Source organism: Neodiprion fabricii, chromosome 4 (assembly GCF_021155785.1).
Source record: "Neodiprion fabricii isolate iyNeoFabr1 chromosome 4, iyNeoFabr1.1, whole genome shotgun sequence".
NCBI classification, from domain to species: domain Eukaryota; kingdom Metazoa; phylum Arthropoda; class Insecta; order Hymenoptera; family Diprionidae; genus Neodiprion; species Neodiprion fabricii.
In genome coordinates, this window is record NC_060242.1 from 35,156,744 (window position 1) to 35,172,514 (window position 15,771).

The following is a 15,771-nucleotide window of genomic DNA, read 5'->3' on the forward strand; positions in this document are numbered from 1 at the left end:
GAAATAAAAATTTTCAAAGTTTTAACATACCTACAGTTTCAACCTAAATACGTCAAAAACTTTCTGTTACTCTTCTGAAGAAGTTTAACGATCCATACATTATTATAATCAGCCCGTTAATTAATCACATAACATGTGGGCTGGAAATTCGGCCTTCATTATCGCGTGAAATTCTTCGCCTCGTAATCAATGTCTATCAATCTATTATACAAAAAACCGTCCGATGTTCATCCCTAGGCTCTGGGCCTGAAACAACCCTAATGGAAACCCCGTATAAAAGGCCATATTATCAGGCATATAATCCATTGGTGGTAATTTTATACATGATATGCCCTTTATGCTCCCCTTTTACCCCATGTCCATCACGTTCAAGTATTTAGCTTTATAAACGCGAGGTAGATGAATTTTTATGATCATGAATTATCCCGAGACGAAATTTCATCCGTCATTTGAACCTCGAGAAAATTTCGAGCTTTTCTATGCTTACGCGATGAGAGTTTCTTAGGTACGGAAATCCTGTGTAAAAAGACCCCGTTTGAATATGAAAAAACCGCTCATTATGGTCATAAATCAGAGTGAAAATTGCGACTTATTTAAATCCCTCGGAAGTCTTATCGTCAGTTCCTCTATTTCAGGTTTGAACCTCAATTAATCTTTGAGGTTTTTCGCTTTTTGAGTTTCACGGATTCTCGACGTTCTGTTTAGTGCGACTTGCGATGGGATCTGAGAATATCGAAGTTAAATTTTGATCTAGAATTTTTTCGACAACTTCGAGGCTCTGTATTGAATCGGATTGAGCTGTGAGGAGGATCTGGGGGGTGTAAATAAGATGAGAAAAAAAATTTATTTGATTACAACAGTTCAAACTATATCCGGTATATTCAAGTTCGGGTTAAATAGATTAAATTCGGATTCTCCTGAACTAGACTTTTGTGTGTCTGCGGTTTTTTTCGTTTATCATTTTTAACCCATTGAGTCACACATTATTCTGCCGAGTCAACTTTTATTACAAAATAGTATGGCATGGTTTTTGTGGTCGTTAATTACGAATCTGAAATCAGATTTCAAAAATTGAAGATGGCGGATCCAATATGGCGGACGGAAATTTTTTATTTAATCACATCCGGTCAAAAAACTATGCAGTTGTTTTTGGAGTCGCTGAAATCAAATTTCAAAAATTCGAGATGGTGGATCCAGATGTGTCTCCGGATTCGATAGAATTTGAAATTTTCGTACGCCACATTGAATCCGCCATTTTAAATTTTCAAAATCCGGTTTCAGATTCGTAATCAGCGACCTCAAAAACTTGTAATTCATGTAACACGTGTACACGTGTAGTTACGGAAATGAATTATTCCTTCAATTTTCACGATATTTTTCAATCAATTTGTTTCTAACAATAATGATTTACATTATATCGCAATAACTACTCTCGAGTATTGAAAACCCGTTGGTACACTATCGGAGATAGCTAAAAAACCGCAATGAAATAGGTTTAAAAGTTGTCTAAATGTGCAAAAAATGGATTATAAAATAGGCGACAAGATCGAACGAGGCTTATTACTACGACCGAAAGAGTTAACCGACAACTTATCGTCCGACGCGACCATTTCTGTTATTCCCCTCGAATTCGGAGATGATTTCACCGGGAATCTGCAGGGCAGAGCCCGTCCTATAGTCGGTTCGCGGTAAAGCTGGGCGAGCTTGCAGCAGCAGTAGCGACAGAGTGGTAGTTGCCATGCCTACGTGTCTCGCACCCCTCGGACCGAACACGTTCGATATTCCTTGCACCGCATCAAACTGCCAGTGTTATTATTATCGGTGTGGCGGTGCCGACGATGCTCTTGGATCTCTCCGCCACGGCCTTCCTTTTATCTTCCCGCTTGCGAACCGACGCCGCGACGTTTAGGGTATTAAGAAATCATTTCGCACCCTCCGCGTCCTCTTCTATAAAAAATAAATATATCGTTACAAACGTCCAGACGTATAAACGCGTCGCGTCGTGAATAACGTTAACGAATTCAACGTAACGCAACGTACACGTTCTCCCCTTTGCCAAGATTTTTTTTTTTTACGCACGCTGCGTGTTCCGCATTGCGGTGGGAAACGATACGTGAGACGTAATCGGAGATTTATCTATGACGTTCATTTTTCCACGTGTATGATGATAAATATTAGGAAGCGTGGAGGAAAAATTGATGAAAATGATTTGGTAGACCATTTGATTGGTATCTTGATCTTCTATGCACCGAAATTAATTACTTGCTCTTTATGTTTCCGCGTTGTGTGTAATATTATTGAAATTGGAAATCAATATCGACAATATCGCTGCTTCTTTTTTCGCGACCTTTATAATCCCGCAACCATGGAAATAATTGGTATATTAAGGTCTACGTTGTACATCGTGGACTAAAAGAAGAAGCGAGTTACATATAATATGCGCTAGAAAAGAGGCGCGCTTATTTGTGTACGACGATGTAGTTGTTATACCTATACTTACGATCGCGTACGACATTGTAGGACTAAATTATTTACGTACGCAATATACGTATACCTTATATATATATACTTATATATATATACCTATGCCATATTTCACGAGGTTGAACATCTCGCAGGTCACGTCTCAATCATCCTTGAATTCGTCATTTTTCAACGCGTCGTGTACAACGTTTATATGCATGTATATGAGGTATTCCGCACTCAAACCGACCTACGTATGTCCCTCAGTATCGGTGATTTTATTTATTTTCAAGTATGGTGCAGAGTGTAGGAGAAAAATCATCGTTATCCCCAATCGATTGGCTTTAAATTATTCTCATGAATTTTTTGTAAAAAAAAGATCAAATTTTGGAGACCAAGATGAAAGTAGACAAGCTTTTGGTTCAGAGGCTAGAGGCGAAAGAAGTAATTGAAAAACGAGAAAGAAAAAGAAACGTATTGAATATGAATGTAAAAAATACAAATTCATATGACATACGTTTTTTTTTTACTTTTCAATTACTCGTTTCGCTTCCAGCTGCTGAACAAAAATAAGCTTGCCCACTCCTGTTTTGGTCTAAAAATTTTCGTTTTTTTGACAACAAACTCACGAGAAAATTAAATTTGAAGCCAATCGATTGGGGCTGTTGATTCGAAAATTGGGTTTTCGTATTTTTGGGTGCGGTAAAAAATGAAACACGTGGTCCAGAGAATCTAAAAATCAGTGGAAGACGATTTTTTTACACTCTGCACCATACTTAAAAATAAATAAAATCGCCGATGATGAGGGTCAGATGTAGATCGGTTTGGGGTGGAATGCCTCATATACACACACGCACACACACTGTCTACGATGATCAAGTTTATAATGCAGTACGTATATATATATCCTCACTGCAATTACGAACATCTCGGACAATGGTTAGTTAAGTCGATTTATATTTTTTCAACCGCATCCAATGTCATCGCCATTATCTCTTTAATCTGCTTATCTACCGATGATCTCAACGCCTCGTAGATACGTTAATTTTCGAGATGAACGATGATCAACTGACGATGAGAAGACAAATCTTTGAAACTTGTTCAATTTATTTTCTTTGGTCCTCCGCTCGTCTAAATCTTGGGTGTTTTTGTCGAATGTTCTTTTTCAAGTTTAATGGATTTTTACACTCTACAAAATGGAAAACGAATTTCCGTTCCAAATATATGTTTTGTCACGACAGTGTTGTCGAAAATCGTATGTACTATTCCCCAAGCTGTTTCGTTATTGCAACAAATATAGCCTCACTCGCTAATTGATGAGCTAACGTCATTTCGAGTTCGCGTATCGTCCTCCGTGATTTATATATCAGCTTCCGGCGAGGGAAATGAAACAAGCGATTGAATATCAGGGACATATCGGTGTCTCCCGTAATTCATATTCCACACCACGTGTGGTCTGATTAATTTCACGCAACGTATCGTCGCTTCGGAAGAGATAATTATTTATTAACAATCGTAATTTCTCGTATTTCCTTCATTTTTATCGATTAAAATTCTGCCTCGGATAAATAGAGACTTGGCGGTGGTGAACGGCGATTGCAGAGAAATGTTACAAGTACAGTCCAGGTAAATCGTACTCGTATAGAATCACGCAGCAATCTAGCTAACTAAACTTACTACAATTAGTTAGCTGCTAAACGGAGCTTGGCAGAGATATTTCGCTTCGCGCAGGTTATTTTCAGGCGCCTCGCGAATATCCAGCAGCCAAGAGCTGGGGCAAGTCTTAGAGTTGTTGAGCGTCCGGCTTTGGCGACTTTTCACTTTCCTCTCTCTTTCCTCTCGCCCAAGTCCAGCCTACGTACGTAACTTATGCTTGTAAATAAAATTCCAAATCTCACAATCAACGCTCAGCGCAGAGATCAGCAGAGCTTCGTGTCAAAATATGCGGTTTGAAAATGAAATGAAAAAACAACACTTGCAGATTGTTCCTTTATTTTTTAAACTGGGTTTTTTTTTTTTTTTCTCTCGTGCACCAAAAATAAGATTAACATAATATGTACGACTAACGAGAATTAAAAACTTTTACGTGAATTTGTGAATAAATGGTAATTCGTCCACTACCTACGCGACTAGTACTCAGCTGTTTACTCGCACCCATTTCTCTTTCAGTTTAACTGCGTTACTCATACAGGTATCTGACTGTTAGACAAGTGCTGGGTTACGTATACGTACACCTATAGTCTATACATATATGTTTACACTCTAATTATACACGAAACTTAAACAACGGTGAAATCTCACAGGGAGTTGGTTAGATATCATCCTGTAGTGATTGTGTGACTTTCGGAAAGCAGGTATATACATATATATACCATAATGTTCCGAAGCTTTTTCCGAAAACCTCGCTACCCCGTTTAACATTACGAAACTTCGTTATTCATGTTAATAAAACCGCCACAATACTCTGTTATACTCTTAATTAGCGATGTATTGTTGTATAAATGAAGACGATATCGGACGAACCGCCTGCTGGATATCGTTCGTTGTTGTTGTCTTTCCCGTTTCTAAGATTACATCTGCATATTTTCTTAGCGTCGAGCTTGACTGAGTTGCGTGCGTATAACGAGACTTTGGATAGACACGTGTATGCAACAGAAGCAAAAGCAGCAGCAGCAGCATCGGCTGGTTGTTTACGTCGGTTACAAATATACACGGTGAATACAGATTAGTGTTACAGTAGCCCTTCTCTGGCTGATGATATCTGCCTCGTATCATCGTCATCGTCTAACCGTTTCATCTTTATATACATTCGATATGCATACCTACGGAATATTACAACAATCCCTGAGAAACTTTACAGGAAATCGCCTGTTGTACAAAATCATCCTAGTTTACTTACGTTTGAAAATATCTCCGATGTAACGATCGGTCATCGTTTATTAATCGTCTATGGTAACTTTATATTTACATAGTCCAAGTTTTTAGTCTATTCATTTGGTTTCGCCAATTCAGTTTACCAATTATTACGCAGCTATAATCAGAGTGCAAGTTTTCATTATTTCGTTTTTCCTGTTACAGATCGCCTTGGACGCAGTACCAGAAACACACAGACTGAGGTGAGTCTTGCCCTGCTCTATACTACATTATTCAAGATTTGTGTGTACAGGAAAATCTTAAAAAACCGGAAAAACTCAGGTAATTTCAAATATCAGACTGGAATTTTGAGTCTGTCGAAGAATTAAACTCGTTCTTATACGAAGTTTTATCGATCACCACTTCAGGCATTCTATGTATGCTACTTAATACCAAACTTTCTTTCGTTTTTTTTTTGCTTGTGGAAAATCGCAGGCTATTGTTTGTAAATTGATATTAATATTAAAGGTATTAGTATTGATGTGTGATGAAAAAAAAGCAACAAAAATTCATTAATCAGCTTCATATTTCGCGGACAAGTCGAGGAATAATTTCCGATTCCAAAAAGCGTATAAACCCTGTTGTTACATTGATGAAAGGTAAAAAAAAATGTTGACGCATAATTCTCAAATCGCTATAAAGATTGCACAGTATAAAATGGGAGGGATAGAAACAATCCCATACACACGCATATTGTTTAAACTTCAAAAACAACGGTAATAAATCGTGACGACGCGGAGGATCCTTTACGGAGTTGAAGAAGTCCTCTGGGACCAGCCGCGCGGAGCATGCAAGCGGAAGAAGGAAGAAGGAAGGAGAAAGTTTAGGGAATGGGATGGATGGATGCAGGAAGAGGAAAGGTGGATATGAGGGGTGGAACGAAGGTATAACACGGGAAGAGGATCCGCCTCCCTGCAACCAGCCCGGCAGAGTGCTTGCTGGTCGATAATCCACAGGTTTATATTCTGCTGCAGTCGTCGTCCTGCCACCACCGCCGCCGCCGCCAATCCTGTCTCGGCATTTTCCCCCCTTCCTCACCTTATTATCCACCCTGCAGGTTGGAAATCCTTGCAGTGCGGTGGTTCAAATTTGCTCGGATGCACCGACAAACCGTCGGCTATCATCCTTCAGCGAAATTGGCACCGGCAATCAGAAACACCTTTACTGTGTTACGACGCCGGTTCACCTCCTGTACCTGATTTAAAATCCCGACGCGAATTCCCCACCGTCGGAGGATTCGATAAATTTCTCCTTTTTCTCGCCGTTACTTTCTTTCCATTTTTATACATCGCTAAACACCCGACGATTTGTTCAACAATGATTTACAGTAATTTTCACATCAATTATCCGTTTGCTTTTTTTAATACTTCTTTATTTCTGGCCCCTTGTTGTTGAGAGAGATGAAGTTATTATAAGGGGGTGTACGTTAATTACGTGAAATGTTTTATTTTGTTTTCAACATGGACTACCCCCCCCACCCCCCACCCCTCCCCCTTGGCGAGGTTTGGTAAGATTTGGTAGGACTCCCCCTCCCCCTCACGTCAGATTTACCCTATAATTTTTCAATAACGAAATTTATTTAATATGTTCGTGTATTTTGCCTAATACCACCAAATACCTAATATTTAATATTTTCTATGCCCGGGATTGATTTTGTTATACAAAATTTTACGTGTTATTATACTCTGAATTAGAAAGTTGACGTAAGATTTGCCATCCCCCGCCCTCCTCCCCCCATTTTGAGCTCACGTAATTAATGAACGCCCTTTAACCGATCCGATTTGTAGAGAATTATAACAGTTCAAATACTCTCAGAGGTTGGTCTACATGGGTAGAATAAAAGAGTAGATTTTACTCAAAACTGCAGGAAAAGAGTGACACGATAGGTTTCTTTCGTAAGATATACTTGGTAAAATACGGAATTTACCCTTCTTTTTATCAAAATCGGTAGAGTTATTCCAAAGTTATATTGGAAAGTGAAAATCTGTTGGTTTTAGGAATACAAGTCTTTACAGGCTAGTCGATTTTTTCTGCTGCATGATACGATACCTACCGATTTTTCTGCATCTTGAAGAGATCTTTCATTCTCGTTCTCCGTCTTAGACATCGAAGGGTGGCGCAGAATGACGTGCCAATTTTTGCCGCGGCTTAATTGGCTTCGTCGGTTCTTCCTTCTCGGCTGAAAGAACTCTCGATGCAATAAGGGAAAGTCAACACGACGTCACTGCACCCGAGAGCTGTAGACCTTTGAAAGACTGTTATCCGAGTAGCCTACCCAGAGCAAACACGTTTCAAAGATATTAGATATCGTATATACACACCTTCCCATCTTCCGTAGAGAAAAAAGACTCCATTCACCCAGAGACACGCTGCAGGTGCTCCTCTTTTTACTTCTTATCCTCATACAAGTTTTGGGAAACCCGAGCTTGTAATGCGTCGCACTTTATTCAAAGATGGGGTGAACGGTTAAAATGCACGCTCTTTCTTAATGCGTTACGAACCGAGGTTAACTCCACTTTTTACATTCTACAACAATTATACTTTTCTAATTAGTCCGAAGGTTGTAACTAAATCTTCGATAAAAAAAAAAAAAAAAAATAACTAACTTATCGCTTCCTCTTCCGTTCTTCCTTCATTTAACACCATGTTGAAGTTGGTAACGTTATCATAACAATTCACGTTTAAAAAAACCGTTATTTTATGATTTTTGAATGTTTTGAAATTTTTCTTCCTTCAAAGTCATTGTAAACATGTGAAAACAGTAGTTTTTTTCCCAATGTTTCGTTACGACAACGTTACTAACTTTAATCTCGTAATTCAACATTGTTCACACTTATCGGTAATTCGTATTGCCGACTCTTCGCTACTTCGGAATCACTTTGCTGCTTCGCATGCAAAAGAGTAGCATGTTAGACGTGATGATAACGAATTAATACACGTTCTTCGCTCCGTATTCTTGGCTCGAATATCTTTTCAGCCGCAAGACGGCGTATTTGTCTCGTGGGCAAGTCGTCGGTTGGCTGCCAGCCGATATCACTCTTGTATCTCGAGCACGTACCTTGATAATAATGCAACAAACATTATACCTGCGTGTCTTGTACCATCTACTACGAATTCACGTTCAATACCTAGCTCGTATCTTTTTTTTTTCTTTTTTATTATCGTATACTAGCGTCGACCAAAAGTTTTCAATACTTACTCTTGAATGTGCATGGTGGTCCTTGTATGGGGTAAAAAAATAAAAAATAAAAGATTCCCTGTTTAAGCGGGAAGTTTCAAATTATTCAAAAATACGCTCGTTCGCTAAATTTTGTACTGAATTTTATTTCAAAGTTATTCGTGAGCAAAAAAATCCATTTTCTATAATATTTTGTGAAATTCACCTTCTTTTCAGTGAAAAAAAAAAAAAAAAATCTTTCCGTCACTCAGACATAATATCAGAATAAAAGATTTGAAACAAAACACTAGCATTCATTTAGTCCGTACTGTAATGGAATAACCTATATGTCAATACTATGCGATGTAACAGTCGATGCTATGCAAATATTGTGGTTATTTTTTTTTTACTTAATCTTATCATTTGACATGTTAAAAAAAAAAAAAAACGAAATAATGTAGCACACGTTTTTCATGGAATATCCTATTTACGATTTTTTATTTTTAGCTGAAAAGAAGATGAATATCACCGAATATTCGAGAATATGGATTTTTTGCCTACGAATAACCTTGAAATTAAATTCAGTGAATGAGCATATTTTTGAATAGTTGGAAACTTCCCGCTTAAACAGAGAGACGAGGAGAATGAAGTAAAAATCTGAAAAAATGAAGGAATTCTTTTTTCACCATTTGGAATCGATTTCACAGGCTCCATTGTGATTTTTTTTTTTTATTGACCTCGCATATCAAGGAGCACACTAATGTGTCTTTTTATCCATTGCACTGTCAGTCTTGTCTCACGGAATCGACGATGACTCAAATTGTCCAACGGCTGTGACGAGCGCAGTTTTATTTCAAATACCCTTCTGGGATTCTGAATCATTTTCGAGCACCGCCTGTGTGCGAATTATTATCGATACTGTACTTTGTGGTATTATTATTGTTGTTATATACCTAGGTAATGTGTGAAAATCAGGAAGAGAAAAAAAAAATTTGGCAAAGTAAACCTGCGGCAGACTTCTTTTCTTCTCCTCTTCTTCGTTTCGCACATTGAAAGCACGAACCCGCGCCAAGCTGTAAACTCGTAAGCTTTTCTTTGTCTCTCGTCTCTTCTCAGCCTTGCAAGCCGCGGACATTATAGCCTGTAGGTACGTGGTTTATACATTGTATGGGTATTTTGTATTATATATACGTGTTGGATTCGAGATGACCGTTTAACGTAAACTGCATTTTACGACCGGAGAACCGGTCGCACGTTTTTCGCGTTGTTTAGCGCCCTCGAATTTGCTGTAAAAGTACTTGCATATTATGTACGGGGCTTCTCATGTAAGCTCGACCAATAATTTTCCCTCAACATTTTCGACCCGCTTCACAATTTTTTATACGATTCTACGAATCTACGATCTCAAAAAAGGAACTCCTGAGTTATTTCAGTTTTTTTCCTCCATCCGTTAATTTTCTATAATTATTCAAACCCATCTATAAATGAACATTTTTTTGAAAATCTCAAAAGACTTTCAAAAATCCTATTTTTTATCGTGATCATTCTGACACCCAGACCACGATGGGACCATTCTTTTGTTTATTTATTTATTCCTTTTTTTTTTGTTTAAACACTTTTAACATTTTGAACAAACGAAACTCCATGCTTCAATGTTTTAACAATTCTCAAGAAATGACCAAAAATTCGACGCCCTTGCGTTAAAAGATTCAGAATCAAACACAAAATTTTGCGTAACCTTGTGAGAATTCTCCGAACGTTGGAACATGGTGTTCCGTTATTATTTTATCGCACTCGGTATTTTATAATAATAACGCATGCAGACGCAATTATACGATTCCAGTCATGATTATAATCTTCGTAATATTGGTAGAGCCATTATAGAATAAAAAACTGACGTGCGCTTCAGGTAATAATTACGTACCGTATTGAAAATTTTGGTGCTCGACTTTTTTCGAAAAAAAAAAAAAAGAAAAAAAAACCATACTTGGTTTTATACGACGTATGTACGTTGTTCGTCTCTGACATGACGCAATCGGTAAAGTAGCAATCTGAGAAATTGATTAACTAAGGATAATTTGATAAATCAGTCGACGCAGAAATTGGATGCTCCTTAGGTGAACAGAGTTGTTTGTACGGCATTTGTTTGTATACTCTGATTATTGGTCTTACGTTTTTTCTTTTTTGAAACTATATTCCATACTCGCAAACGAATTGCGAGAATTGCTCGGGTTTTTTGAGAGAAATTTAATTCTAGTACTTTACGAAATTGGTTAAAAAAATTTTTGCACATCAAAAACCTGGAGGCAATACAGAAATGCACATAATTAAATTTTTCCTTCGATTACATTAATTAAATTTTCAATATGGTGTCTAATTATGCTGTAAACGATGGCTTTGTTTTACATGCACGGTTTCGCTAATATTATCCCGCATGTGTCACGATTAATTCTTGAAAGCATAAACCGATTTCGACACACTTTTATTACGTATAGACGATCTTTCGACGCGGATCAGATTGAATTGTGACACAAATCTCGTCGTCGATCGGTAGGTATAGACAATTGTTGCGAAACGTATCGCCGAGCAATCGCCTCGAATAGTTATACCTACATAGTTAGGTACTGTTGCTTTTGCGGCTCGGCAAAAATTTGAAAGTTCTCCAGTGCAAATGTTTGACTATGTAAGACAAATCGGCTTTCGTAACGGACGTTATACGCTGATGAATATATCATTATTATCATCAATATTGGTAAATCGAGAAATCGCGTGTGATGTATTAAGACTCACTTGAGTTTAACATTCAAATGAGATTTCGGTAATCACTGTAGAAAAAAACAAATTGTTGTGCTTGCAGAGGAAGAATTATTCTCCTCGTGTTTTTCTTGCTCAGCCTGCATCGTTGAGTGTATTTATTTCCGACTCAGCCATAATGTTCACTTTTTTGACCTGCAAAGCGGGACGAAAGTGGCGTATTATTCCCTCTTTACTATTTTACCTCATCTATGGGAAAAAAATAGTACTTTTCGCCTGCATTTACGGGAAGTATGAGATTATATTTCTCGCAAATTAATTTTTCACTTTTTGTGGGCATCTCTCTTTCTTTTCCATTTTAAACCACATCTCTCTGTATAATTATAAACTTTGAATAATATTATAGTTTTCATACTCGTAGATCTCAATTACACATAAAATGAAAACACTCTTACGTCAATAATTTGGTCAGAGTTGATTCGAGAATAAAAGGCAGCGACTTTATTCCCATGGGAATAATCTACGACTTTATTCCCTTGTTACATAATATGCCAATATACGAACACCAGACATATTTATAAGGTCGAAAATAAAAACAAAATTCTCACACCTTTCCATTTAAAAGCCAATTGTAATTAAATAAGATAATAAGATAATAAGAAGAATGAGAGTAAGATATTACAGAATCAGGCCGCGGCATTGTCGAAGCGGCAGCAGCAATCCTTTTTAAACACCGCCGTCTTGTGACTGGCGAATCCTCCTTTTCGCAATACGCCAACAATGAGACGTATCGGTGCATGCGTGCAGATTTTTTCCGCCAATCGCATCCTCGGACATCGTAATACCTCGGTTACCTATAAACGCGTCGTTTGAAACACGAATAAGATATGTTTGCGTATACTATGTATAATCGTGACCCAAATAGCAATAGAATTTCTCTTACACACGACCCGAGCCGACAGACGAGAGAAGGTGATTAATTATAACGCGCTCTCGGGTCTTCGTACATGCAGAGGCATCACGCGGTCAAGGATCTGCTGCTTTTGCAGTTAAGGAGAGGAAGTCACCCAGCTGACGCCCTTGACCGATTCGACCGGCCTTAATATGTAATCGAGTTTCGACGAGGCGAGGCTGCTGCTGATCGCCCGGAAACACTTACTTATATACATACTCGGTGTGCGAGAGAGAAATGAACCCCCCTCATCCTCCTGCTCCTCCATCATTCGTTTGAATCGAGGACCAACTTTGTCGAACTGCATCACCTTTCGCTGCCACGCCGTTGCTTTATGGCCGGGATTACGACACCGTTTAAATTCTTTAGCGTGTAACGTCGCAGAGTGTATTTATTACGGTGGTCGTTTCGTGCGGGAAAAAAAAAAGAAAGGAAATGAAACTGATACCACCACCCTGTATGAATGTCGAAAAGAAGGAAGGGAGTATACGCGTAAATAAACCTGCGTCGTCGATCCAAAGAGAGCGGTTAATGGTTTGATTATTGATTGTTATCACAGATTTTTTTTTATTAGTACCTACAAGAAAAGATATTGTATTCCCATTTTGACTTTCTTTTTTTTTTTTCCTTTATTATTAAATATCAAATCCTGATAATTTAATAGAGAAAAATCCATTTGTTCTCATAAATATTGCATTGTCCGACATGCAACGGGAAAATATCACGCGATGGTGGTGCGAAAATAAGCATTCGCCACACGTGGTGCAGGATTTTAATTCCCGGTGTAGTTGATGCCGGTCTGTAGGTATATTTATACCTATAATACGTGGGGAGAACGTGACGCACGCTTTTCTGTATTTATTGTCACTATGCGTGACGTATTCGCGTTTCTCTCTACGTTTGAATTACGTTTACACGACGCGTGCGGTAGAATCGAATGACGAATCACTGCAGCAGCGGCATTTCCCTGCGGGTCGTTAGTTTCGAGGTGATATCAGGGAATTAAGTTGAAAAAATACTGGATCAACCTGGTAATCCAGCTGTACCGATGCTGCGGATGCTGATGCTGCGTGAGAAGTTTATTGTCGCGTAGTAGAAATTAATCACTGTTTACGCAGCTGCAGAAATCAGTGCCAACGTAACTTCGGAGAAGAAGTGTAGTTATGTAACCTTGCGACTATCGTATTCAGTGATACGCGCTACGATACGCGAAAATGGGATGTCAAGTTCCGACACTCGTCAGCAGTGTACCTACATCAGCATCGGCGTCAGCACCGAACCGCAAGAGTGTGGAGTACATACCTTACCAAAGATGCTCGTGGTTAGTTTCCTTTTACAGTAAGTCAGTCTCCGTCTTCTTCGGTCGTTCGTCTCGTCCTTAGCCTTTCCCTTTTTATTCCTCTTCTTCCTCCTCCTCCTCCTCCTCCTCTTCTTCTTCTTCTTCCTCCTCCTCCGTCGCCGTCTAGCCATACACGTATTTCAGTCTGGTCCAGTCGCTCGCCGATCGTTTGGTGCACCAGTCACGTATCGAAGATGGGGTCGAGCACCTTGTACCTGCGGTGCGCAGTGCGATCTGTGGACGCACAATGCACCGGTGGTTCATCGGTTGGTTCGACGTTGCGTTGGCAGACAGGAGTCAGAACCCCAGGCCTTGGCAGTGACAATGCCACGTTCGAACGGCTCGGTACGTCCGAAGCATTTGTGCATTTGTCGAGACTCCACCATTGAAATTTCGATTCCCGAATTCCACTCGAAGGCATTTTCAGTCGGTTGGAAATTGTTTCTAACGATATTATACGATAGGCGACTAAAATCTTCCCCAAAGACTAGATCGGAATATCCTGAAATCATGAAAGCCCGTGGTTACTCAGAATGCAAAGCAACATTCCCTTGGGAATGATAATTAAGAGGGGGGGGGGGGGTTGAATTGTCGATGTCGTTTGCGAATTCATTAAATTTACGAGGTGATATTGAACTACTGGGATTGACACACCTGTATCAAATTTAATTGCTATCGAATTGGATTGGATTTCAGAGAAGATTCACATTTTTCACGTTCATTCCAATTCCAAGCTTGCGTTCCTCCAGAGTTGTTGTTCCTTGTCCTGTTTTTATCAATCAATCGTATCGTGTATCTGATACGAAATAATGCGTTCGTTTTTGCAGGCTATGAACGGAGTAGACGAGCATTGAAATATACATTGTGCATCCGTTATAAGATTATTGTACACTTGATGTATAAGGTGATGAAGATGTTGGCGAACAGGGAATGTAGACGTGTAGGTACGTTCTTATCCACATTGTCCAAGAGACTGTGCGAGAGACTGGCGCTATTATATTCACTAGGCTAGGTCACCGACTCTCTCACGCTCTCTTTGCCAAAGTATACTATGGCTGAAACGGATGCTATGTATGGAGGAAAAAGGTCTGAAGTTGCTAGCAGGTCGAAGGATATCACCGATCCGCGTTGTAAGCTCTCGCAACTCTTTTCAACGGGACTTCGTATAGGTTACCATTTGAATTTTCCATTTCCTCGGCGCTGATCTATTTTTTTTTTCTTGTCATATCTTACCTTCGTCCTTTTCTCCCATACTTCTCCTGGCACGTGCGGAAAATCATTATCGAATCGTCTGTCATCTACTGGTGATCGATTTTTTTTTCTTCTACAATTTTTGACGTTCATGTCACAGAGCATATTATTGTGCACATCATTTGGCAAACGGTGTACGATCGTTTATACTATCCGTGAAACGCTCTTCCTGTCTCATGTCCTTGAAATATTTACAAAACGTGGTTCCGAGTGCTACAAGATGTGTTATTTCGACACAGCGTGCGTCAATGTTCTTCTTATCAGATTACGAACGATAAAAGAAAGATTTGTCCGATTTCGAAGAGCTGTAAAGGTGTAAAAATTGTGGCACGGTATTATGGTTGTAGTTAACCGAATGCCTTCGAACCTGACCTTGCTCGAGGCCGGCTCACATTTCTTATCGGAGAGGAAAAATTTGATCCATACGACGGACGGATGGATCGATCGATCAATCGGTATTGTCATTACCTAGCTACGGAATGTCGACGCTTTGAGCGAAAACTTTATTGGCTGAAACTAGCTCCGAGAAAGACACGTAAAGAATGAGAGCCATTCAACGACCTCGTTGACGTTGGATTTACGAGATCGTTCGCTTCCTCTTCTCTTCTGTAAGCTGCTGGCTGGCTGCAGTAAAATTCGCGAAGAATCAGTACGTACTATGTATGTATATAAATTCTTGGCCAAACTTTACGCGTAACTGTTATCACTCATGCATGTAAGTTCAGAGCCGTGGCGCCGTTTTTATTATTATTAGGTAGACTTCGATAATAATCCATCTCGATCCACGCACCCTACTCGTAAGATAAAAGAATTCTTCAATTTTTATAACTACAAATTTTAATGTCGTTCAGAAAAATTGAGATCTCTGGAATATTCAATACACCAATTTCATCGCGATTCCATTTTCATCACGTTCTAAAAATGACAAGGGATACTGCGAAT

The 15,771-nt window shown here is 39.1% G+C and overlaps 1 protein-coding gene across 1 annotated transcript in view; it reads left to right on the top strand.

The window, feature by feature from the left end:
- LOC124181396 (mitogen-activated protein kinase-binding protein 1) overlaps nucleotides 1-15,771 on the top strand; it is an 83,804-nt gene that overhangs the window by 11,324 nt on the left and 56,709 nt on the right. Inside the window, exon 2 of the mRNA XM_046567935.1 lies at nucleotides 5,542-5,579. The gene's annotated coding sequence lies outside the window, so the exon portion shown is untranslated. The remainder of the gene's footprint in view (nucleotides 1-5,541; nucleotides 5,580-15,771) is intronic.